The 23,645-nt window shown below is 41.6% G+C and overlaps 1 protein-coding gene across 5 annotated transcripts in view; it reads left to right on the top strand.

Moving 5' to 3' along the window:
• The window catches only part of sipa1l3 (signal-induced proliferation-associated 1 like 3), a 246,157-nt gene that overhangs the window by 83,256 nt on the left and 139,256 nt on the right, over nt 1-23,645 (top strand). For 3 of the 5 annotated variants that reach the window (XM_043680772.2, XM_043680771.2, XM_043680774.2), the window contains exon 2: nt 3,590-3,699. The exons of 1 other annotated variant lie outside the window; for it this stretch is intronic. The gene's annotated coding sequence lies outside the window, so the exon portion shown is untranslated. Of the gene's footprint in view, nt 1-3,589; nt 3,700-9,718; nt 9,797-23,645 lie in introns of all 5 variants that reach the window. One more of the 5 variants, XM_087983905.1, reaches the window with a different exon arrangement.

Genomic DNA, 23,645 nt, shown 5'->3' on the forward strand with positions numbered 1-23,645 from the left:
GATAGTCAGCATAGCTTTGTGCATGGGAAATCATGTCTCACGAACTTGATTGAGTTTTTTGAAGAAACAACAAAGAGGATTGATTAGGGCAGAGAGGTGGACGTGATTTATATGGACTTCAGTAAGGCGTTTCACAAGGTTCCCCATGGGAGACTGGTTAGCAAGGTTAGATCTCATGGAATATAGGGGAGAACTAGCCATTTGGATACAGAACTGGCTCCAAGACATAGGACAGAGGGTGATGGTGGAGGGTTGCGGAGGGTTGCTTTTCAGACAGGAGGCCTGTGACCAGTGGAGTGCCACAAGGATCGATGCTGGGGCCACTGCTTTCCGTCACTTATGTTCACATCCAAATCATTTATATAAGGGGTATAGTTAGTAAGTCTGAAGATGACACCAAAATTGGAGGTGTAGTGGACAGCAAAGAAGGTTTACCTCAGAACAACGGGATCTTGATCAGATGGGCCAACAGGCTGAGGAGTGGCAGATGGAGTTTAATTTAGATAAATGTGAGGTACTATGTTTTGGAAAAGCAAATCATAGCACGACTTAAACACTTAATTATAAGGTCCTAAGGAGTCTTGCTGAAGAAAGAGACTTGGAGTACAGGTTCATTGTTGCTTGAAAGTGGAGTTGCAGGTAGGTAATGAAGGTGGTGTTTGGTATGCTTTCCTTGATTGGTCACCAGTATTGAGTACATGAGTTGGGAGGTCATCTTGCAGTTGTACAGGATATTGGTTAGGCCACTGTTGGAATATTGTGTGGAATTCTGGTCTCCTTCCTATTGGAAGGATGTTGTGAAACTTGAAAGGGTTCAGAAAAGATTTACAAGGATGTTGCCTTGTATGCTGGGCTGTTTTCCCTGGAGCGTCGGAGGAGGCTGAGAGGTGTCCTTGTAGAGGTTTATAAAATCATGAGGGGCATGGATAAGATCAATAGACAAGATCTTTTCCCTGGGGTGGGGGAGTCCAGAACTAGAGGGCATAGGTTTAGGGTGAGAGGGGAAAGATATTAAAGAGATCTAAGGGGCAACGTGTTCACGCAGAGGATAGTACATGTATTAAATGAGCTGCCAGAGAAAATGGTAGAGGCTAGTGCAATTGCAGCAGTTAAAAGGCATCTGGATGGGTATTTGAGTAGGAAGGATTTATAGGGAGGTAAAAACAATGACTGCAGATGCTGGAAACCAGATTCTGGATTAGTGGTAATGGAAGAGCACAGCAGTTCAGGCAGCATTCGAGGACAGGCAACATCGACGTTTCAAGAGATATTGGCCAATGCTGGCAAATGGGACTAGATTAGGTTAGGATATCTGGTCAGCATGGACGTGATGGACTGAAGGGTCTGTTTCCTTGCCTTAAATCTCTATGACTGTATGACATGAGGGAATGTCTATATAAGTTATTGATGATTTTCTTGAGTTCAGAATAACTGTGAAACATTTCCATAGTGTAGTTTTGTTGCTGTTTTAGTGGGTATGAAAGGAAGATTCCACAGCTTTGAAGCCACGTAAAATAGTGATGTTATTTGATTGGAGTAGTTTGTAGAATAGCTATGTGGCACAGCCAACATTTATTTTCCAGAGGATCCAAATACGTACTAAATTTGACAACGTCTCCATTCTTTTTTGTGCTTTCATTTGCAATGCAGAGCTGACCTTTTATTGTAGACAATTCTCCTTAAACAATTCTGTTTCTCAATTTGTCTCTCTAATCTTGTATTGAAAATGCCCTGGAGGGGTTAGTAAAGTGAAGATCCTTTTCTCCTCTGACTCTGCCATATTACCTCATCTAACTTGTATTAATGAGTACACTTGATCCTCTTGCCTGAAAAGTTTTTGATTAATTAAGGCTTTTACATCTCTTGCTCTCAAGAGTAACAGCACGCTACTTTAATAATCAATATTAACTATTTAAATTTAAAATCATGACATGTAAATCTTATGTTAGAGCATGTCGGGAGGACATTCATGTATAATTCAGGTTTTCACTGTGTAATTTTATTCTAGGCAAGGCCTCAGGCTGTTATGCTATATGGTTTGAGATCCTGAAGTGACTTCATACCAGATTAGAATTCTCGAAGTGCAATTCATTAAGATTTCAACTCTATCTATCAAAATCACGGGTATTAAGACTCTCATTTGGAGTTCAAGTTGGAATTTCCCTCAAAATTAGCTTTAAAACATCTGCAAGTCTGTCATTCTTCTCAAAAATTCTCATTTGGCTTCGTTCAACCTCCGTTGCTACTGCAGTGAGGCTTTAAAGCATTTCATAAAATGAAGGAGGTGTTTGGAGTGGGAATTAAAAAGTTGGGAAAACAGAATAAAAGGGAGTGTGACACTGTTGCTGCCTTAATTGGAATCGAAGCACATATTCTGTTGTTTCTGTCTTTATTACAGCCAGGATGGACATAGGAGCAAACTACCTGTCCAAATGAATCCTAATATCTGTTGTGATGCAACTAATCGTTGATGTTTTCCTCTGGTTGAATGAAACGTTTCATTAAATCAAAGTGAAAGGTCATGTCTCCTTTTTTTTAACCAAAATATATTTTTCCCCTATCCCACAAAACAGTTTAGATTAAATTTGATGTTTTTGACACTTTGGTTCCAAGCCTGTTGATGTTCTTGGATCAGAAAAACATAACAAGGAAACTATTATGGTTGGAATAACACGCTACTGATTCAATCACTTAACAACACAAGTGACTTAGTGTGACTGAATGAGAGCCAGTGAACTACAGTAATTGGTGGTCCCAAAACAATTGTTCACTTTATTACTTAAATTGAGCTGTAAAGACATATGTCTCTTCATGCTTTTTAAATTTCGCAGTTATTGTGAAGTATGTCGTCATGGACACCAGAGGAGAGCTTGCATAAAAGTATTAATTATTTTTTTTCTGGAAAGTGTAAATTTTGAGTTTTGCTGGAGCATACCTAATATATGGTTTTGAATGTTCCCGAACATGGGGAAACTAATCCCACAGCACTGGGGGTGAAGATGTTATGCATGTATTTTCATAGTTTTTTGACCAGGAATGCACTGTGTGTAAACTGTCTGTCCCTTAACCTTCCCAACTGGTTACAGAAAATATTGACAAAGGAATGGGTGAGAGCAAATGCTTGTCTTAACCCTGCAATTTACCTTGACTCATCATGTCCTCTTCATTTGAGACATCTTTGACTCTACTTTCTTTTTTGCTTTGTTTCAGCTAAAATTGTTTCGTTAAAAAAATGATAGTGTTTACTCTGGGATTTAAAATAAATTGGCCTTTCCGGCTTTATTTTCAGGTTTTATTCCTGATTTTTTTTTTAAAACTAAATCATTACACTGGTCAAAGATGAGCAATTACGGCGGTTCTTTTAATTATGGGATAAAATAAGCAGGGGCTTTTAATCATTTGACAAATAATTATTTCTGATAAGTTGCATCCACATGGGACAAAAAGCTTGATACGTCACTGATAGATTTTTAAGATCCCAAATTTGGCTTACATGTTTTGAAAAAAACTTTAGTTGTAATAATTCTACTTCTGAATATACTTGGTTATAGTGTTTTCTACATGTTTTAGATTTTCTTTCTTTTCCTAGGTTCTGAGGCTTTCTTGAGAATGCCATTACCTCCAAAACCTCAAGAGCCCCATGGTGATATAACGCAGCACATCGTGTTCCACAGTTGATGACACATGAGATTCAATCGTGTAAGTCAATTAAATGCAAGGTGCACTTCCTCTTGTCAAGAAGAAATTTTAAAATTCTGTCTAGGGCTTAGGGGATTCCAAGTTGTGAAATTGAGGTTTGCACAGCTCAACATTTGCAATTCTTACGGTATTTACAACCTTAAGAATTAATGGTCCATTTGGTCTACCATGCCTGTGTGTCTACTGTTGCTCTTTATTGCAATATATCGGGATTTGCATTTTTTAAAAACCTGAACTAATTCGGTATTGCCATTAATTTAACAATTCAACAGTGCTTTAAATTTTTTTTGTAATCTTGTATCTAGCTGTGGTGAAGTCTCTTAGTGCTTTAGTTTGACGCTACATATGATATATCCTCAGTTGATGTCTCACAGTGTTTAATGTGCTAAGAGATTCTGTTAACTGCTTTTATAGACTGAAGCAGTGCTTAATTAAATGCTCTGTGAAAATCAGGATTGGAAGAACATTTGTGACTGCATATACTGATCTCTTGTTCAAAATATGCTGCATTATTATTTTATTTTATTGTGGGTGAGCAGTGGAGAAGAAAAACATTACTAATGCAGTAGTGACTGCCATAAATGAAGATGAAACTAAGGACAGGTGGTTGGTCTAGAATAAAAGGAACTTTACATTCAACTAAACCTAAACTGGGAGAATTGGGCCCTGTTGTCCAGTGTGAACATTGTTTAAAAAGGTAACATATTCATCGATAACTTCTTTTCAGCCTCACCCTTGTGCTTTGATGTTTTCAGTTGCATCTAAGTCTATATACAACCACAAATGCTTTTACCCATCAGTCAGGCAGCATCTATGAAGTGACAACAAAAAAAGTGTAAAAATAGACCAAATAAAAAGAAGCTTCACTGTACCTCCTGTCAAAATGCTTAACAAAATAATAGGTATATCAACTACCACTAATTAACTATTCCAATATAGTAATGTTGCATAAACACACCTCTTGACAAAGATAAATTCAGTAAAAATTGTCTCAAGGTCAATTCTAGCAGCAGAAAGAGCACCACAGCTTTTAGCTGTAATGGTGAGGAATAACCGTTTCCACATCTTGCTTCAAGACCCCAGCAACTGCAGAAAGCTAAAACTAAAACTCCTGATTTTTGTGGGAGCTGGGCCATACCCATTCAGGCTGCTTCTACTGTTCCAACTGTTTGTTTTTTTAGAAAGCCCCAAGGCCTCACAGCTGTTTACTCTAGCTTTGAGCAGACTGCTGGTTACCTCTGTTTCAACCTTTCTTCACAAAAAAAGAACAAAATACCCCTCTTAAAGTCATAGTATCATTACAGGAATGACTACTTCTATGGCGTAGCAACAAGCATTGAGTTGGAACAAGGGAATGTAGGCATAAGCTAAGTGTTGGGGATGGGTAGTTGGGTAGGGGTGCACAGTGCAGAATACTACAGGGAAAAGGGAAGGACTTGTGTCAGCGGCTGAGGAATTCCTTTTTTGGATACTAATGACCACTTGCTGCTCTGTGAAGGAACTTTCAGAAATCTTTGTGGCCTGGGTGGGAAAGAAACAATTTTTCGTGTCGTCTTAAGACAAATTCGTTGCCCACTTATTGTGTTGTAAGTAAAATACAGTGATGCTGGAAATCTGAAATGAAAACTCTTCTGCTGCAATCGAAACATTAACCATGTTTCTGTCTCCAAAGATGCTGCCAGACCTGCTGTGTTCCTCCAGCATATTTTTTTTCCCCCCACACTTGATGGTTTTGGTTTCACCCTCCTGATTTTTCTGGACTTAAATTGCATTAAGCATCAGTGATGTTGAGGGGCTGTGACTTCGATTTGTTAACTTGGTACCTGGCTGCCTATGGTGGGCAGTCCCTCATGTGCCTAATTGCTGCTTTGTAGAAGTAAGAAGGAAAATGGCGCGACTCCCACCGAGGAAAACAAATGGAAATTTGTCCTTCATTGCTAAAGGGATTAAGTTTAAAAGTAGGGATGTTATGCTGTACAGGACGCTGGTGAGGCCACACCTGGAGTACTGTGTGTAGTTTTGGTCTCCTTACTTGAGAAAGGACATACTGGCACTGGAGGGGGTGCAGAGGAGGTTCACTAGATTAATTCCAGAGTTGAGGAAGTTGACTTATGAGTAGAGACTGAGTAAACTGCGATTATATTCACTGGAATTTAGAAGAATGAGGTGGGATCTGAGAGAAACATTAAAATTATGAAGGGAATAGATAAAATAGATGTAGAGAGGATATTTCCACTGGAAGGTGAAACTACGACAAGAGGGCACAGCCTCAAAATTAGGGGGAGCAGATTTAGGACTGAATTGAGAAAGAACTTCATCGCCCAGAGGGTTGTGAATCTGTGGGATTCCCTGCGCAGTGAAGTAGTTGATGTTACTTCAGCCAATGTTTTTAAAGTAAAGAATTTTTGAACAATGAAGGAATTAAGGGTTATGGTGAGAGGGCAAGTAAGTGGAGCTGGGTCCACCGAAAGATCAGCCATGATCTTATTGAATGGCCGAGCAGGTTTGAAGGGCCAGATGGCCACTCCTGATCCTAGTTCTTGTGTTCTGTGTCCCGCCCCAATCTCCATCCCTTTTTGAGGCAGATTGGGTTTAAAACTCTGATTTTGTTTCGTTAGTTTCTGATAAATGAATAGGGAAGGTATCCTCCAAGGCAGATGTTACTTACATTTGGATAGTTTCACATTTTAAAATGAAGCTTCCAAACAGGCTCTGGTACCAGGCTGACCAATTTCTTGCAGGTTTTGAAAGTCAAATAATGCAGACACCTGTTTCGTAATTGCAGAGACTAAATTTAGAAAAGGTTGCAAATTTTTTTGAGGGAAAATAATCATTTTAGTGGCTAAAATGGTCTTTGTGTTGACAAATGCTGAAAGTGTCAGGTTATGTAGACTCTGTGAAGCTACATTGTAATCAATGCATGTTGTAGCAGTCTCACGTTTAATGCAAATAATGCTGTTTCTGTGGGTGCACACCATGTGTTTTTAGGGTATACATGTGTGCACACAGTGTTCCTTCCTGATTTCTATCGCACCATTTAACTGCACCAATTTTCTCATTTTATAATCTATGTTTACGGTGTAGGTTTGCTCGCTGAGCTGTAGGTTTGATATCCAGACGTTTCATTATCTGGCTAGGTAACATCATCAGTGGCGACCTCCAAGTGAAGCGAAGCTGTTGTCTCCTGCTTTCTATTTATATCCTTCTCCTGGATGGGGTTCCTGGGATTTGTGGTGATGTCATTTTCTGTATGTTTTCTGAGGGGTTGATAGATGGTATCTAGATCTGTGTTTGTTTATGGCGTTGTGGTTGGAGTGCCAGGCCTCTAGGAATTCTTTGGCATGTCTTTGCTTAGCCTGTCCCAGGATAGATGTGTTGTCCCAGTCGAAATGGTGGGTTTTTTTCATTCGTATGTAGAGAGAGAGGGTCGTGTCTTTTTGTGGCTAGCTGGTGTTCGTGTATCCTGGTGGCTAACTTTCTTCCTGTTTGTCCTACATAGTGTTTGTGGCAGTCCTTGCATGGAATTTTGTAGATGACGTTGGTTTTGTCCATGGATTGTACTGAGTCTTTTAAGTTTGTTAGTTTTTGTTTGAGAGTGTTGGTGGGTTTGTGTGCTACTAGGATTCCCAGGGGTCTTAGTAGTCTGGCTGTCATTTCTGAAACTTCTTTGATGTATGGTAAGGTGGTTAGGATTTCTGGCTGTGTTAGGTCTGCTGGTCGTGGTTTGTTCCTGAGGAATCTGCGCACTGTATTTTTTTGAGTATCCGTTTTCTTGAATACGTTGTATAAGTGGTTCTCCTCTGTTTTCCGAAGTTCGTCTGTGCTGCAGTGTGCTGCAGTGTGTGGTGGCTCGTTGGAATAGTGTTCTGATACAGCTTCGTCTGTGTGTGTTGGGATGGTTGCTGGTGTAGTTAAGTATTTGGTCAGTGTTTGTCAGTTTTCTGTATACGCAGGTTTGTAGTTCTCCGTTGTCCTTTCTTTCGACTGTGACGTCCAGGAATGCGAGTTTGTTGTCGGTTTCTTCCTCCTTGGTGAACTTTATGCCTATGAGGGTGTTGTTGATGATGTTAAATGCCTCTTCTATCTTGTTTCGTTTTGTGATGACAAAGGTGTCATCTACGTAGCGGACCCAGATTTTTGGTTTGATGGTTGATAGGGCTGTTTGTTCTAGTCTTTGCATTACTGCTTCTGCTATGAATCCTGATAATGGAGATTCGCTTCACTTGGAGGTCGCCACTGATGATGTTACTGAGCCAGATAATGAAACGTCTGGATATCAAACCTACAGCTCAGCGATCAAACCTCAACCTGAGCTACAAACCTTGCAAAAAATAATCTGTTTTTCAATATACCTGTAATAGTCACAGTTTAGACTTTCTAACTCTGATCTTGGCAAATAATTGTACTTTTGTGAGCAGCGGTTTATTTCTGTAGAGAGCTAATTTGCATTGTGAAGAACGATAATTAAATATCTTCTGTGAACTGCAGTGCGGATTATTCTTCAGAAACCCCATTCTCTCAGCCTGTCTATTTTTATTTAAACTGGTCCAGTGTGCAGATATTCTATGATGGACGAGAATAAGGGAGGATGTTTTTTTGTCAATTCAGAGGCATGTTTATTATAGAGCCAACAAGACAATGACTCATGTAGTTTCTGTCAGTTGTTTTTGTCAGTTTTGCTTTGCAGATTGTGGTGACCTCACTAACCTGGTGTACACAAGGTGTGTCACTATTCCTGTTGTTCAGCATGCCGTTTTGGATCTGTACTGAGTTTTAGTTATTGACGATAACCTTCCACTTTGCTTACAAAAATCTATTTGTTTTTTCTCATACCATCTTGGCTGTACTCTTTCTGAACATAAAAGTACTTGGCTTCTTCCTTATAAGCATGCTCTTTGACTCCTTTTTTTTAAGGGGTTTAAGATGGAAGTGTGTAACTTTTTCAGCGATGACCTTATGTTTTGACTCTTTTGAGTCTCTTGTTGATTTTAAAAAAAACTAAATCTGCAAGATGGCAATTTTAAGAGACTGAGAAAGTTACTGACCTTGAGGTGGTCAGGGCTCTGTATTGGTGATACTTTGGTGTTTTAGTATGCAGTGTTGGAAATTTTATGGCTGGCTCTGTACTAATATGAAGCCACGGTGGACGAGACGATGTGCTCACACTTCATTGAAAACCACCAAATGGCAAAGCAGGGTCACCTTTTGAAGTCTTTAATGTTGAGATTTGAATGAATAGTACATATTTTAGTGGTGACACTCTAAGCAGGTGGAACCCTGTCCCTTAAGTTTTTATTTCACAGAATGAGGCCAAGCCAGCATTTATTGTCAATCCCGAAATGCCCTTTGATGTTGGTGAGCTGCTGTCTTGAGTTGGTGCAGTCCATGTGTGGTACGTGGACTTGCAGTATTGTTGATGTGGATGGACCAGGATTTTGACTAGTGACCGTGAAGCAACAGCAATACAGTTCCAGCTCAGGATGGTTTTGGCTTTGAGGGGATCTTGCAGGTGGTGGCACTGCAAAATATCTATATGCCCTTTTCATTTTCAGTGGTAGTTGTCATGGGTTTAGAACATGCTGTCTAGGAAGCCTTCGTGAGTTAACATTGCACTTTGGAGTTTTGTACACACTGCACTGCACTTTGGAGTATCAAAAACTTGTACGTTAAAATATTCTCTTCACTTTGTAGCTAAATAAGCACTAGTTCAAACTACTGTTATGTCTGTAAGTATTATTTACCCTGCATTGATCGAAGAGTTGACTAGGTTTTTTTGTATTGCATCTATTATGAGCTTCTGTTGTGTATTATGTTAATTGTGCTGACGTGCCACAGATGAGTTTTTACATAGTGCTGCTTCAACACTAGCATTTACTTTTAAAATATATTTAGGTTCTGGACAAATCTATGGTGTGTACCGTACTTGTTTACTTCCCTTGCTTCAAAATAAAAGTGTAGAAATGTTACTGAAATGGTGTTTATTGCTACTAAAAATTCTTGCGTATGTTCATTTTCCTAGAGCGTGCCAATGCTACTTGTTGCAAGAGATATCACAATGCATATGTCTCAGAACATGTCAAGTGCAAACAAAAGCAAGGTGAGAGGTGACAGGGATGATGAACAAACAAACTGCCTTTTTAAAAACATTTCAGTACTTTGGGGTGGTACAGTGGGTCAGTTGGTTAGCACTGCTGCTACACAACAGTTAGGACCAGAGTTCAATTCCACTCGAGGGCAGCTGTCAGTGGAGTTTGCACATTCTCCCCATGTCTGCGTGGGTTTCCTCCCACAGTCCAAATATGTGCAGGTTAGGTGGATTGGTCATGTTAAATTGTCCATTGTGTCTTGGGATATGTTGGTTAGGTGTGTTAGCCATGGAAAATGTAGGGTTGAAGGTAAAAGGTAGGGGGTGGGTCTGGATGGGATGTTGTTCACGGCCAGGGGCGTCAGTGTGATCTTGGTGGGCTGAATGGCCTGTTTCCACATTGTATGGATTCTATTCTACCTACAAGTATTACTCATCCAAGACTTCATGATCTCTTGCAATTTGGGTTGCAGAGACCCATGCCTCTGGATGACTAGTCATGGACTGCTGTTCAAAAATTTTATAGCACCTCAAGTGGCTATTAAAATGTTGATGCCTATGTTGTTTTAATATTGTATGCTAAAAATCCCCATTAATGCATTTTTTGGAGCACTTTGTATCACAACTGTCCCTCCTGTTGCTGTTGTGCATTCTGTTTGGTAATGGTTGCCAAAGTATTGATTTGTTCAGCCACTTGATACTTGATATACCCAAAGGGTGTTTACTGCAGTATATTGAATGATGGTGCTTGATGGTTGCAAGATTTACTGTGCAGATGCTTGGCAAGTCTGTTCAGAAATAAACCATGTCTATATCTTAGTGTCTTGGTTCTGACATTAGTAAGACTTCAAGTCACTCGGTAATGTAGATTATTTCCCTGTCCAGTCCACCAATTTCCTAATCTCTTTCCCCATCCTCCTCTTTCTTCCCTCTGTAATGATTGAAATAAGGTCAGCCAGGTAGACAACATAGAATGAGTTCCCCGATTGGAGCTGTTAATCTGCTCCAATCATGGAGCCCTGGCTGACAGATAAGAACAGGAATGTCAGACATCCTGTTCACTGACAGTTGGCTCTGAGGGAGCTGGTTCCATGTTAAGGACTCTCCATGTGTAAATAAAGGGTGACTTGGTGACAGGATACCAGCCTGTGTGGATTTTATTGCATCCTTTTCTTTCCCCAGACTTCTCAATTTAAAAAAAACACAAGTTAAAACAACCAATCTTCAAAGCCAGACTTCAGTTTTATTGTCCCTGGTGTCACAAAGCCACATGCAGCATTTGGAATCACCAGCGATGGAGCTTTTGCCCTCAAGGGTATGAATTATATGTGCATTCATTCTTTGATTTCTTTCTTTGTACGTTGGTAGAAGCATAGGGGAATAAACAACCATCCATTCGAAATGCGCTACTGCTCCCTTGCCTATTCTGTGCACCAGTTAATGCAAGCAGACTATCCTGGGACCTCTAAAGACAACCGAAATTCTTGCTCAAGGAAATGTAGAACTGCAGCCTGAGATGATAATTACTTATTTATTATTTCACATCCTCTCCCTTCCCTTTGTCTCATGATTGCGTATTCCCTGTGTTCCCTTTCCCTATTTAAGTCGATTGAGGAATCCTTAAGCTGTAAAATATAATACATTTGGTCTCGTGCTCCAAAAGCGTATTTACAGGATCAGCTGAGGTAAGGAAAACTCTAACTTTATTTAAGAAGCATTCTACTGTAACTTCACCTTGCTTTAAAGCATTACATCGTGAATAATATCCCTCATATCACAGTTTGACTTAACCCTTTATATTCCATCACTCCTCCAATTTGTTTCGACCCATTTGATAGCTGAGCTAGCATCCTCTTGCTTTGTTGTGCACTCCTTTCCACACCTTGTTTGAAATGAAGGTTTAATTTTATTGTGCCCAATCCTGTTCAAGAAAAATTAACATCTTTTTAATCTGCAGTAATAAATATATACTTTTATTTGGAAAGCTGTTTTCAGTGTTTGATGGCTGTCTGCTAACTAAATTAGTGGTTGGTACTTTCATTCGAAAACGCAAAGAATGGAAAATTGGAAACCTGGCCCGATAATAACAGGGTGTGCTGAAACAACTCTTTTCCTTTTTATCTTCTAGCCCAAGGGCAATGCTGCTTTGGATTTTCTGATAATTAATTATTGTAGCATATTTGGAAATGCAGGTTTCAAATTTGTTTTTTTTTAAACATGTCTGTTCATAACACCTTGAGACTGGGAGCTTTAGATTTAACTAGGAGTCTAGTTAGAACAATGCTGTTGAGGGATTCCTGGTATGACTGAATTTGTGTGACTGCTTTTATACTGAGATGAGAACCACTAAGTTTTGAGTATGTTCACTAAAACAGCTCCATATCTTTAGGCTTACTTTGCTGTGGATTCTGTTTTTAAAGCTCCCCTCTATGGGGTTACAAGTTCGATATCAGTGATAACATCAGAAAAGGCAGGAAGGGTGCATCTGTAAAGTATGCGGTGGGAACAAAGAGAATAATGTGCATGTGAAGTGGATTTTGAAGATTATACAGGCAGGGGAAGAGTGTGCTCTTTGCACGTGTGATATGTGTGTAGGGCAGGTGCAGAGATCTGTACAAGTAGACGGTTGAGGGAGGGGAGGAAGGTGCAGGAACCTGTGAATAAAGGCTGAGGTAGAGAGTTGCCCCTATGCTTGAGGATGGGTGGTTGCAGAGCAGAAACTGCACATGCAAGGGCATAGAGGGCTGGATGGGGCCAAGAGAAGAGGCAAAGAACCTCTGTACAAAAAGGTGCAGGGGATGGGGTGGGGGTATGTAGAGAGAACAAGTGAGGCATTGGGGAGGGTGACATTGTTTGTATATTCATGCAAGGGTACCAGCGGTAGGTTGGGATGGAAACCATACATGTGGTAGGAGGGGAGGGGCTGTTTGTGCATGGAGTTGGGTTGGGAGGGTGTCAAGGATAGGGCTGCATGTACAATCACAGGAGGAGTTTGGATGTGGGGCTCAGGTGAGGCAGGCAGGGACTGTGCGTGATGGGTGTGTGGGTGTAGGGAGGACTGGGACTATATCTGAGAGGTGCATGGACATTTGGAGTGGGGGAGAAATAGTGGAACGATATGCTAGGTAGGGGATAGAAGAACATGCCATATACATGCTGTATAGAGAGACAGGAAAGGGAGGAACTCGACATGTGGATGTGGTGGGAAGGAAAAGAAATTGGACGTGTAGGAAGGGGATATGAGAATGAGAAGGGAGAGATCTATGTTTGCATGTGCTGGGAGGGAGAGTGAGCATGAGAGATGCAGGGACATGTGGGGAGGGGCGGATTGCAGGGACTTGTGTGCATGGAGGCAAGAGTGAAGCTGAGGTGGGTAAGTAAAGGATGAGGTGGGTGGTGAAGAGACAAGGTTAAGGTGGATATGGGAATAAAAGATCGTTCAGGGATCTGTGCGAAGTAAAGGGACTTGTGCGAGTACACATAATGAGGGTAGTTGGAGAGAACTGTGGGAACCTTGCGGCTAGACTCTTGGATGGAAGAAAGTGGATGCATGCATGTAAGTCATCATGGAGTTGGATTTGGGTTGAGGTGGGGAGGAGGCTTATGTGCACACCGTACTAATAGTCTAGCAAGGACAGGAAATTTGACTGGTGAGGCCAGCAGCTCTGGTGTGAAATGTTGCTGCAAAAGGAAGTGATTTGTCTCAAATTTTTCAATAAAGGATAATCCGCAAACTGGGGAAACTGAGATAATGAATGGAGGGGCAATTGTTTTGGTTTTGTTTGGGAGGATTTTATACACGTGTGGTGTTGTGGTTTGTCAGTGACTCAGGTTAATGCTCTATGGATGTGGGTTTGAATCCCAACATGGTAGGTAAAGTTTGAATTTGTCTAATGAATCTTTGCTATTTACAGGAAAATAATTTTTCTAACAGAAACCACAATTGTTGTAAAACCATCTGCTGTTTTAGGGAAGGATAATCTGCTACCCTCACCTGTGACTCCAGATCCACAATGTGGTTGACTCTCAACTACCTTCTGGCTTGCTTGACTGTTTCAATCAGCTAAAGGGCATTAGGGATGGACACAAATGCTGGCCTTGGTGGTGATGCCAAAATCCTATCAAAGAATAAACGTGGATGCATTAATTTAAAATTTTGCATTAAATCTTTCAACATCTTTATTAGAAGAACCTTAACAATGTGGACTTCACCAGTTTCCTCATTTCCCCTCCCCTCACCGTCCCCCGTTTCCAACATTCCAGCTCCGTACCTTCTTCATGACCTATCCCACCTGTCAATCTTCCTTCCCACCTATCTGCTCCACCCTCCTCTCCGACCTGTCACCTTTACCCCCACCTCCATCCACCTATTGCACTCTCAGCTACCTTCTCCTCAGCCCCACCCCCCCCCTCCCATTTATCTCTTCACCCCCGCGGCTCCCAGCCTCATTCCCGATGAAGGGCTTTTGCCTAAAACATTGATTTTCCTGCTCCTCTGATGCTGCCTGACCTGCTGTGATTTTCCAGCACCACTCTAATCTTCACTGTCACCTGTCAGGGTAGAATTCGGCAACTATCACCACATTAGCTAGTTTTGTCTGCATTATAAATTTGAGTGAAGGATAAGGTATTTAGGAGTTAATTTGTTTTGAACTAACATGATCTTCTGCAGCATCATGTTCTATTGATCACTGAATAAATGTGAACTTGTAATGCAAAGGAGTAGTTTAAAACGTAAAAGTTATCCATCAGAAATTAAATACTGCTTTGGTCAAGTGAATTTCTTTTTGGATTTTTGCATTTTTCAGTAAGCTATGGGCTTGCGATTCAGCACCCTCTGACTGTTTCGATGAAACTATTCCGATAAGATCCGTCCAGGTGCTCTAACTTGGATGTATGTACAGCATCCTTGAGCAACTTTGTTTGGTTCTGCAGGAGCAAAAACACATACAAGTTCTTTTTGGTGACCCCTGATATTGTATATCGTGGATGGGCAACAGTTGTGCTGCTTCACAGCAACCTCTGAATGCCGCCCTTCTCAATAACTTCAACTCTATAGATGTCCACTTTCAATTTTGTAGAGTCAACGCAAGAGGTTTGTGCTTCCTTGGCTTTTCTCTGGTTTATTGAATACCGAGCTGAAAATGTGTTGCTGGAAAAGCGCAGCAGGCCAGGCAGCATCCAAGGAACAGGAGAATCGACGTTTCGGGCATAAGCCCTTCTTCAGGCCGTAATGGCAGGATTGATTTATAGTCCACTCCTTGGAAAAATTAAAAATGGCAATGTAACAATAGATCAGGATTGCCTGCAACTTGACCGGATGCAGGAAGACCTAGCAAATCTTCAGCTTCTAAGTAACTTCAGCACAGCTTCCAGTTGGTAGTGTGACAATTTGCATTAGGAGAATATCAAATTCTGGTTGAAGTGCCAAAATGTTTGCTGTACAGTTTATAACACCTATTCCAGATGAACTACCTGGCACCATGACCAAAAATATAGTCAAAAAGCTAGATTTTCAGAAGCATCTTAACAAAAAGACTTCCTTGCAAAGGAAGGATGTTGTGAAACTTGAAAGGGTTCAGAAATGATTTACAAGGATGTTGCCAGGGTTGGAGGGTTTGAACTACAGGGAGAGGCTGAATAGACTGGGTTATTTTCTTTGGAGCGTCGGAGGCTGAGGGGTGACCTTATAGAGGTTTACAAAATTGAGGGGCATGGATAGGATAAGTACCCAAGGTCTTTTGCCTGGGGTGGGGGAGAGTCCAGAACTAGAGGGCATATGTTTAGAGTGAGAGGGGAAAGATATAAAAGAGACCTAAGGGGCAACTTTTTCACACACAGAGTGGTACGTGGTTGAAATGAGCTGCCAGAGGAAGTGATGGAGGCTGGTACAATTACAACAGTTAAAAATCATCTGAATGAGTATATGAATAGGAATGTTTCAAGTCAAATGGGACAAATGCTGGTACATGGGATTAGATTAATTTGGGATATCTGGTCGGCATGGACGAGTTGGACCAAAAGGTCTGTTTCCATGCTGTACATCTCTATGACTCTGTGTTAAGATTTAAAGAGGGAATTCAAGGGTTATGGGTTGCCAAAGTTGTAACTACCAATGATGGAGCAGTAATGAAGTGGGAATGGGAAGGAGATCAGAATTGGAGGAAATGCCAATTCAGAAGGTTTTGGGAATGGAAGAGATGAGAAAAAAACGAATGATTTGAAAACCAAGATGAGAGTTTTAAAGTCAAGTTCAGACAGAGTTCTCAGTTCAAGATGATCTAATACTGGTTTCAGCTTGCTGATTGCTGGGTTTGGCAACTTTCCATGATCTGTAGATTGATATTACCAGCTCTGGCGACTAGAACAAAATAACTTCCAAAACCAGCAGAACACAGTTCAAGATGTTACTGGTTATCTTAATTTTTGTGATTTTTTTTTGAAAGAAGATACTTGTTTCTCTATTATTCTATTAAATTAACATCTTATTGTACATGAGACAAACCCAAGCTCATGTCTATATAGAACTGCTTATAATGGGCTGTGTTATATACCTTTCTGAATAAATTTGAAAGACAGTTACGTTACCAGTTTTGAGAAGATTTATAGCTCAGATTGAGGTTCTGGATGTCTACCTTGGTCAAACAGGCAGAAAACTAGCCACCAGGATACATGAACATCAACTAGCCATAAAAAGACATGATCCACTATCACTAGTATCATGAATCCTATCAGATTGAATGGATCAGTTGGAACGACAGTTACAGGCAATGATGAATTTACAAGAGCAAGGGGTTGTGATGGATGGCAGTTATAGGAATGGGAAAAGTAGCAGATACAGTCACATAGATGGGTTAACTCCAGGAAAGGTAAGAGAAGTAGGCAGGTAGTGCCTATCTCCATTCTGTGGCTATCCCCATTTCAAACAAGTATGCTGCTTTGGAAAATGTAGGGGATGATGGATTCTCAGGGGAATGTAGCATGAACAGCTAAGTTTCTGTATGGAGACTGGCTGTAATGCAATGAGGGTTACGTCAGGTTCCAAGAGATCGATGTGTTAGGGGACTCTGTAGTCCAAAGCACAAACAGATGTTTCTGTGGCTAGCAGCAAAAAATCAGAATGGTGTTGCTGCCCTGGTGCCAGGATCAAGGATGTCTGAGAGAATGTTCTCAAGGGGGGGAGGGCACAGCAGGAGGTCATTGTACACATTGGAACCAATGACTTAGGAAGGGAAAAGGTTGTGATTCTGAAGGGAGAATATAGAGAGTAAGGCAGAAATTTTAAAAGGAGGTCCCCGAGTAGTAATATCTGGATTACCTCTGGTGCTATAAGCTAGTGAGGGTAGGAATAGGACAATAGAGCAGATGAATGCATGACTGAGGAACTTTTGAATGGGAGAAGGATTCACATTTTTGGATCATTGGAATCCATTCTGGGGTAGATGTGACCTTTATAAGGAGGATGGATTGCACCTGAATTGGAGGGGGACAAATATACTAGCAGGCAGATTTGCTAGAGCTGCTTGGGAGGATTTAAACTAGTAAGCTTGGGGAGGGTGGAGGGGTTGGTGGGATCCAGAGAGATAGTGAGGAAAGAGATCAATCTGGAACTGGTACAGTTGAGAACAGAAGCAAGTCAAACAGTCAGGGCAGGCAGGGACAAAGCAGAGAAAAAGGTTGGACTGATAAATTGGACTGCATTTATTTCAATGCAAGAGGCCTAACAGAGAAAGCAGATGAACTCAGGGCATGATATGGAACATGGGATATCATAGCAATTACAGAAACGTGGCTCAGGGATGGACAGGATTTGCAGCCTAATGTTCCAGGATACAAATGCTACAGAAAAGGAGGCAAGAGAGGAGGGGGAGTGGTGTTTTTGATCAGGGATAGCATTACAGCTGTACTGAGGGAGGATATTCCTGGAAATACATCCAGGGAAATTATTTGGGTGGAACTGAGAAACAAGAAAGGGATGATAACCTTATTGGGATTGTATTGTGGACCCCTTAATAGTCAGCAGGAAATTGAGAAAAAAATTTGTAAGCAGATCTCCGCTATCTGTAAGAATAGTAAGGTGGTTATGGAAGGGATTTTAATATTGCAAACATGGACTGGGACTGCGATAGTGTTAAGGGATTAGATTGAGAGGAATTTAAGTGTGTACAAGAAAATTTTCTGATTCAGTATGTGGATGTGCCTACTAGAGAAGGTGCAAAACTTGATCTACTCTTGGGAAATAAGGCAGGGCAGGTGACTGAGGTGTCAGTTGGGGAGCACTTTGGGGCCAGCGATCATAATTCTGTTAGTTTTGAAATAGTGATGGAAAAGGATGGACCAGATCTAAAAGTTGAAATTCTAAATTAGAGGAAGGCTAATTTTGATGGTATTAGGCAAAACTTTCAAAAACTGATTGGGGGCAGATGTTTGCAGGTAAAGGGATGGCTGGAAAATGGGAAGCCTTCAGAAATGAGATAACGAGAATCCAGAGAAAGTATATTCCTGTTGGGGTGAAAGGTAAGGCTGGTAAGTGTAGGGAATGTTGGATGACTAAAGAAATTGAAGGTATAGACAGGAGAGATTGAGTGAATCCTTAGTGTATAAAGGCAGTCGGAGTATACTTAAGAGGGAAATCAGGAGGGCAAAAAAGGGATATGAGATAGCTTTGGCAAATAGAGTTAAGGAGAATCTAAAGGGTTTTTACAAATACATTAAGGACAAAAGAGTAACTCGGAAGAAAATAGGGCCCCTCAAAGATCAGCAAGGTGGCCTTTGTGTGGAGCTACAGGAGATAACTAAAATAGTATTTTGCATCAGTGTTTGCTGTGGAAAAGGACATGGGAGATATAGAATGTAGAGAAGTAGATGGTGACATCTTGAAAAATCAATAAACTGCGGGACATACCAACAGTGATTCATCTGGAAGCTCACTGATGTTACCTAGCAAACCTATATCCAGAACCTCAACCTGAGCTACAAATCTTTTCAAAATGCTGTCTTGAAAAATGTCCATATTACAGAAGGGTAAGTGCTGGATGTTTTGAAACTGATAAATCCCCAGGACCTGATCAGGTGTACCTTAGAACTCTGGAAAATGGGAAGCTAGGGAAGTGAATGCTGGGCCTCTTGCTGTGGTATTTGTATCATTGATAGTCACAGGTGAGGTGCCAGAAGACTGGAGGATGGCTAACGTAGTGCCACTATTTAATAAGGGTGGTAAGGGCAAACCAGGGAACTATACACAGGTGAGCCTGATGTTGGTGGTGGGCAAATTGTTGGAGGGAGTCCTGAGGGACACGATCTATGTGTACAGAGGAAGCTCAATTATCTGAATGAGATGGGCAGGCACTATGTTGTTCTGATAATTCATTATCTGGTTAATTGATTCAATGTCTCTCCTCTGAAACTCGAAGTTTTCTGAAGTTTCCTTTTTCCTCATTCTACCTGCCTTGCTCCCTCTTGGTGTCTCAGGGTTTGTTTCTGAGCAGACACACACATTTGTGTAAGGGACCTGCAACATTGCTGAAGCCCCTCGCCATCAGTTCAAAGGGATTGACACAGGCAGCATTTGCGAAGTCTACTTGCGAAGTTCAGGAGACAAGGCAGCAGCACACCATGTGCAACCCCGCCCCTCCATTGACCCCTCCCCAACCCTGACCCCATTCCAACTGAACGTCTCAGCTCGCCCCCCCCATCTGCCCCTAACCCTGCCCCGTCCGACCTCTTTCACCCCCCCTCCCCAAAAACCCATCCAACCCATCCATCACCACCCCCCACCCACATTCTGCACCCCTGCCTCCCATCCATGTACAGGATATGTTTGGAGAGATTATCTGGGGAAGGGCGGGGGGGGTGTTCAGGGTACATACCTGTGGAGAACTCCAGGGCAAGGGACGGCGGGGGGAGAGGTCAGTCATTTGGAGATGGTGCCTGGGCTCCCAATCGATGTCTGGGGCTGTTCTTGGCAGCATTTCAGTTAGCTTGGTTCATTTTTAATCAATGTTGGAAACATCTCTTTGCTGTAATGTTTCTGTCGGGACCTTGAGATCTCCTTTGGATATTCCGATATTTGGATAATTGATTTTGGAAAATCGAGGTTCCTCTGTATCTAGAAATGCAAAGACTGATGAGGGATAGTCAACATGGCTTTGTACATGAGAAATCGTGTCTCAAACGTGATTGAGTGTTTTGAAGAAGTAAAAGGGTTGATGAGGGCAGGGTGGTAGATGTGATCTATATGATCTATCAGTAAGGTTCCTCATGGTAGACTGGTTAGCAAGGTGAGATCTCATGGAATACAGGGAGAACTAGCCATTTGGATACAGAACTGGCTCAAAGGTAGAAGACAGAGGGTGGTGGTGGAGGGTTGATTTTCAGACTGGAGGCCTGTGACCAGTGGAATGCCACAGGGATCGGTGCTGGAACTTCGACTTTTTGTCATTTACATCAATGATTTGGATGTGAGCATAAGAGGTACAGTTAGTAAGTTTGCAGATGACATCAAAATTGAAGGTGTAGTGAACAGCGAAGAGGGTTACCTCAGATTACAACAGGATCTGGACCAGATGGGCCAATGGGCTGAGAAGTGGCAGATGGAGTTTAATTCAGATAAATGTGAGGTGCTGCATTTTGGGAAAGCAAATCTTAGCAGGATTTATACACTTAATGGTAAGGTCCTAGGGAGTGTTGCTAAACAAAGAGACCTTGGAGTGCAGGTTCATAGCTCCTTGAAAGTGGAGTCGCAGGTAGATAGAAGAAGGTGTTTGGTATGCTTTCCTTTATTGGTCAGAGTATTGAGTACAGGAGTTGAGAGGTCATGTTGCGGCTGTACAGGACATTGGTTAGGCCACTGTTGGAATATTGCGTGCAATTCTGGTCTCCTTCCCATCAGAAAGATGTTGTGAAACTTGAAAGGGTTCAGAAAAGATGTTGTTAGGGTTTGAGGATATGAGCTATAGGGAGAGGCTGAATAGGCTAGGGCTGTTTTCCCTGGAGCGTTGGAGGCTGAGGGGTGACCTTATGGAGGTTTATAAAATTGAAGGGCATGGATAGGATAAATAGACAAAGTCTTTTCCCTGGGGTGGGGGAGTCCAGAAATAGAGGGCATAGGTTTTGGGTGAGACGAGAAAGATATAAAAGAGATCTAAGGGGCAACTTTTTCATGTAGAGGGTGGTACATGTGTGGAATGAGCTGCCAGAGGAAGTGGTGGAGGCTGGTACAATTGCAACATTTAAGAGGCATTTGGATGGGTATATGAATAGGAAGGGTTTGGAGGGATATGGGCGGGGCGCTGGCACGTAGGACCAGATTGGGTTGGGATATGTGGTCGGCATGGATGAGTTGGACCAAAGGGTCTGTTTCCATGCTGTACATCTGACTCTATGACCACTTCTATTGGGACAACACATCCATCATAGGGCACGCCAAACAGAGAATTTCTAGAAGAAAGGCTTTCCAGCCGGAACTCTATCAAGAAGCACATCAACTTGGACCCCATTTACCAATCTCTGAGAAAAAAAATGGGAAATGACATCACCACAGGAACTGACATCACCAACTGAAGGAAACCGAAACACATCAATAGAAATTGGTTACTAATGCCAGTGCTTCATCGGAGACTCACTGATACCTCATATGATAACAAAACGTCTGAAATGAACCTTCCAGCTCAGCCAGCAAACTTACATCCAGTTATGTTACCAATTGGTATTTTGGCTACAATCTTAAATTTTGGTCTGCTAAGTTATCACACTTTTTTGCAAATTGCCATTCTTTGTCCAATAGCCTTGCTCTTGAAAGCTTAAAAATCTTCATTTAAATTCTCTTCCTTTCCCTCTTTTGTTATTAACTTTCAAAGCGTCTGCCTCTTCAACACACACCATCCCCTAAACCACCGTCCCTGAAGTTCCTTTTATACGGCTCTGTCTTGTCCATTAAACTAAATCCACCTTGGTGTTTGTATAACTTTGTTGAACATCACTTTTTGAGTTGAGGTAGGTGATTAAAAATGAGGTGCCTTGCTACTGTATAGATGTTTGCTGAATAATGAGGAGCCATCAATAGGATATGCGTGGGCATGTGGAATGTCCTCACCATATCGACTTGAGCTATGAAGGAAACCTGCCAAATATTGATTTCCTGCACTGCCGAGAGGAAAGTGAGATGCTTTACCATGAAATATTAGGAGATTGTTTTGAGGTGAATAGAATGGCTTAAATTATATTAGCAATGAGGCTTTTGTGTCGAATATTGTTGCCGTTTAATAAACCTTAGTGGTTGCGGTGAATGGATCTACTGTACATGTAGGATATATCTTAGTCTCTATCTATATAAGGGAATCCTGGGCTGCCTCTGTCCCCAACCCTCCTCTCACTCAGCCAAGGACATGGAAGTCCTGGGCTGCCTCTGTGTAAGGGCTTATGCCCGAAACGTCGATTCTCCTGTTCCCTGGATGCTGCCTGACCTGCTGCGCTTTTCCAGCAACACACTTTCAGCTCTGATCTCCAGCATCTGCAGACCTCACTTTCTCCCGCCTCTATGTAAACCTTTCCTATTCATATACCCATCCAGATGCTTTTTAAATGTTGTAATTGTACCAGCCTCCATCACTTCCTCAGGCAGCTCAATCCATACATGCATCACCCTCTGCGTGAAAACATTGCCCCTCAAGTTTCTTTTTTCCCCTCTCACCTTAAACAGATGCCATCTAGTTTGGGCACCCCTACCCTGGAAAGAAACTTTAGCTATTCACCCTATCCATGCCCTTCATGATTTTATAAACCTCTATAAGGTCACCTCTCAGCCTCCAATGCTCCAGGGAAAATGACCCCAGTTGATTCAGTGTTCCCTACAGCTCAAACCCTCCAACCCTGGCAACATCCTTGGAAATTTTTTTTTGAACCCTATCAATTTTCGCAATATCCTTCCTATAGCTGGGAAACCAGAATTGCACGCAGTATTCCAGAAGTGTTCTAACCAAAATGGCATGGTGAAAAATTTATAAAAATGCCTGTTCTCAATGATAAGAATGTATAGATTCCACTCCCCCAGCTCTCTCGCATTTATCTCTAAGAAGTTGAAACTTTGAAGTACGCAATTGTTCCTCAACATTTTATTCTCCTTCCTCCCTTATCCTAAGTTATTCTCAAGATCCTTCCCCTCCACGTTGTTCTCCTTCCTCTTCCCCCCCCCCCCCATTATTATTCTCCTTCACCTACCCATCCCTGTTGTTTTCCTTTCCCCACCTCAGCATTATCCGCCTGCCACCCCCCGTTTCCCAATGTTCTCCCTCCCCTTGCAACCTGCTGTATCCATAGTATAGAGCTGCAACCTACTCCTCATTTAGTGATCTTTCAAATGGTTAACTGAAGTATTTCCGAACGAAAGCTTGCAGCATCCTGAAGTGCATGGAAACACTTAGGCTCATGCAGACTCCCAGATTTAAGGCATCTACTTGTATTGGCTGACTTGGTGACCTTGCCAGCAGTCCTGTAGACATGTTAATAGATGGGTTGATTGCAGACTGAGATATGAGAAACTTACTCTCACTGAGCTCAGGCTTGAATTTCAAATAGTTTGAGTCTGTGTTATTTAGTGAAGCTTTATTCCTGTTTCCACTTAAGCAACTGTTGGTTTACAGACTATCATAAAAGCTTAATATCTAACTAATTTTTAAAATTAGAACATCTCTGGAATCAGGTTTTTTTTAATTGTAAGAATTGATGGCTTCATTAGGAAAACTGGCTAGGGACAGTCTTGACTCTAAATTGAGAAACTTGAGTTTTCAGAGCAGAAATGACTCAATCACTGAAGCACCCATGGCTTAATGATTTTATCTCCCTAACTCCCCCCATACATTCT

The sequence above is a fragment of the Chiloscyllium plagiosum genome, unplaced genomic scaffold (assembly GCF_037043375.1).
Source record: "Chiloscyllium plagiosum isolate Xiang-an unplaced genomic scaffold, Cpla_swu_hap1 HiC_scaffold_47, whole genome shotgun sequence".
NCBI classification, from domain to species: domain Eukaryota; kingdom Metazoa; phylum Chordata; class Chondrichthyes; order Orectolobiformes; family Hemiscylliidae; genus Chiloscyllium; species Chiloscyllium plagiosum.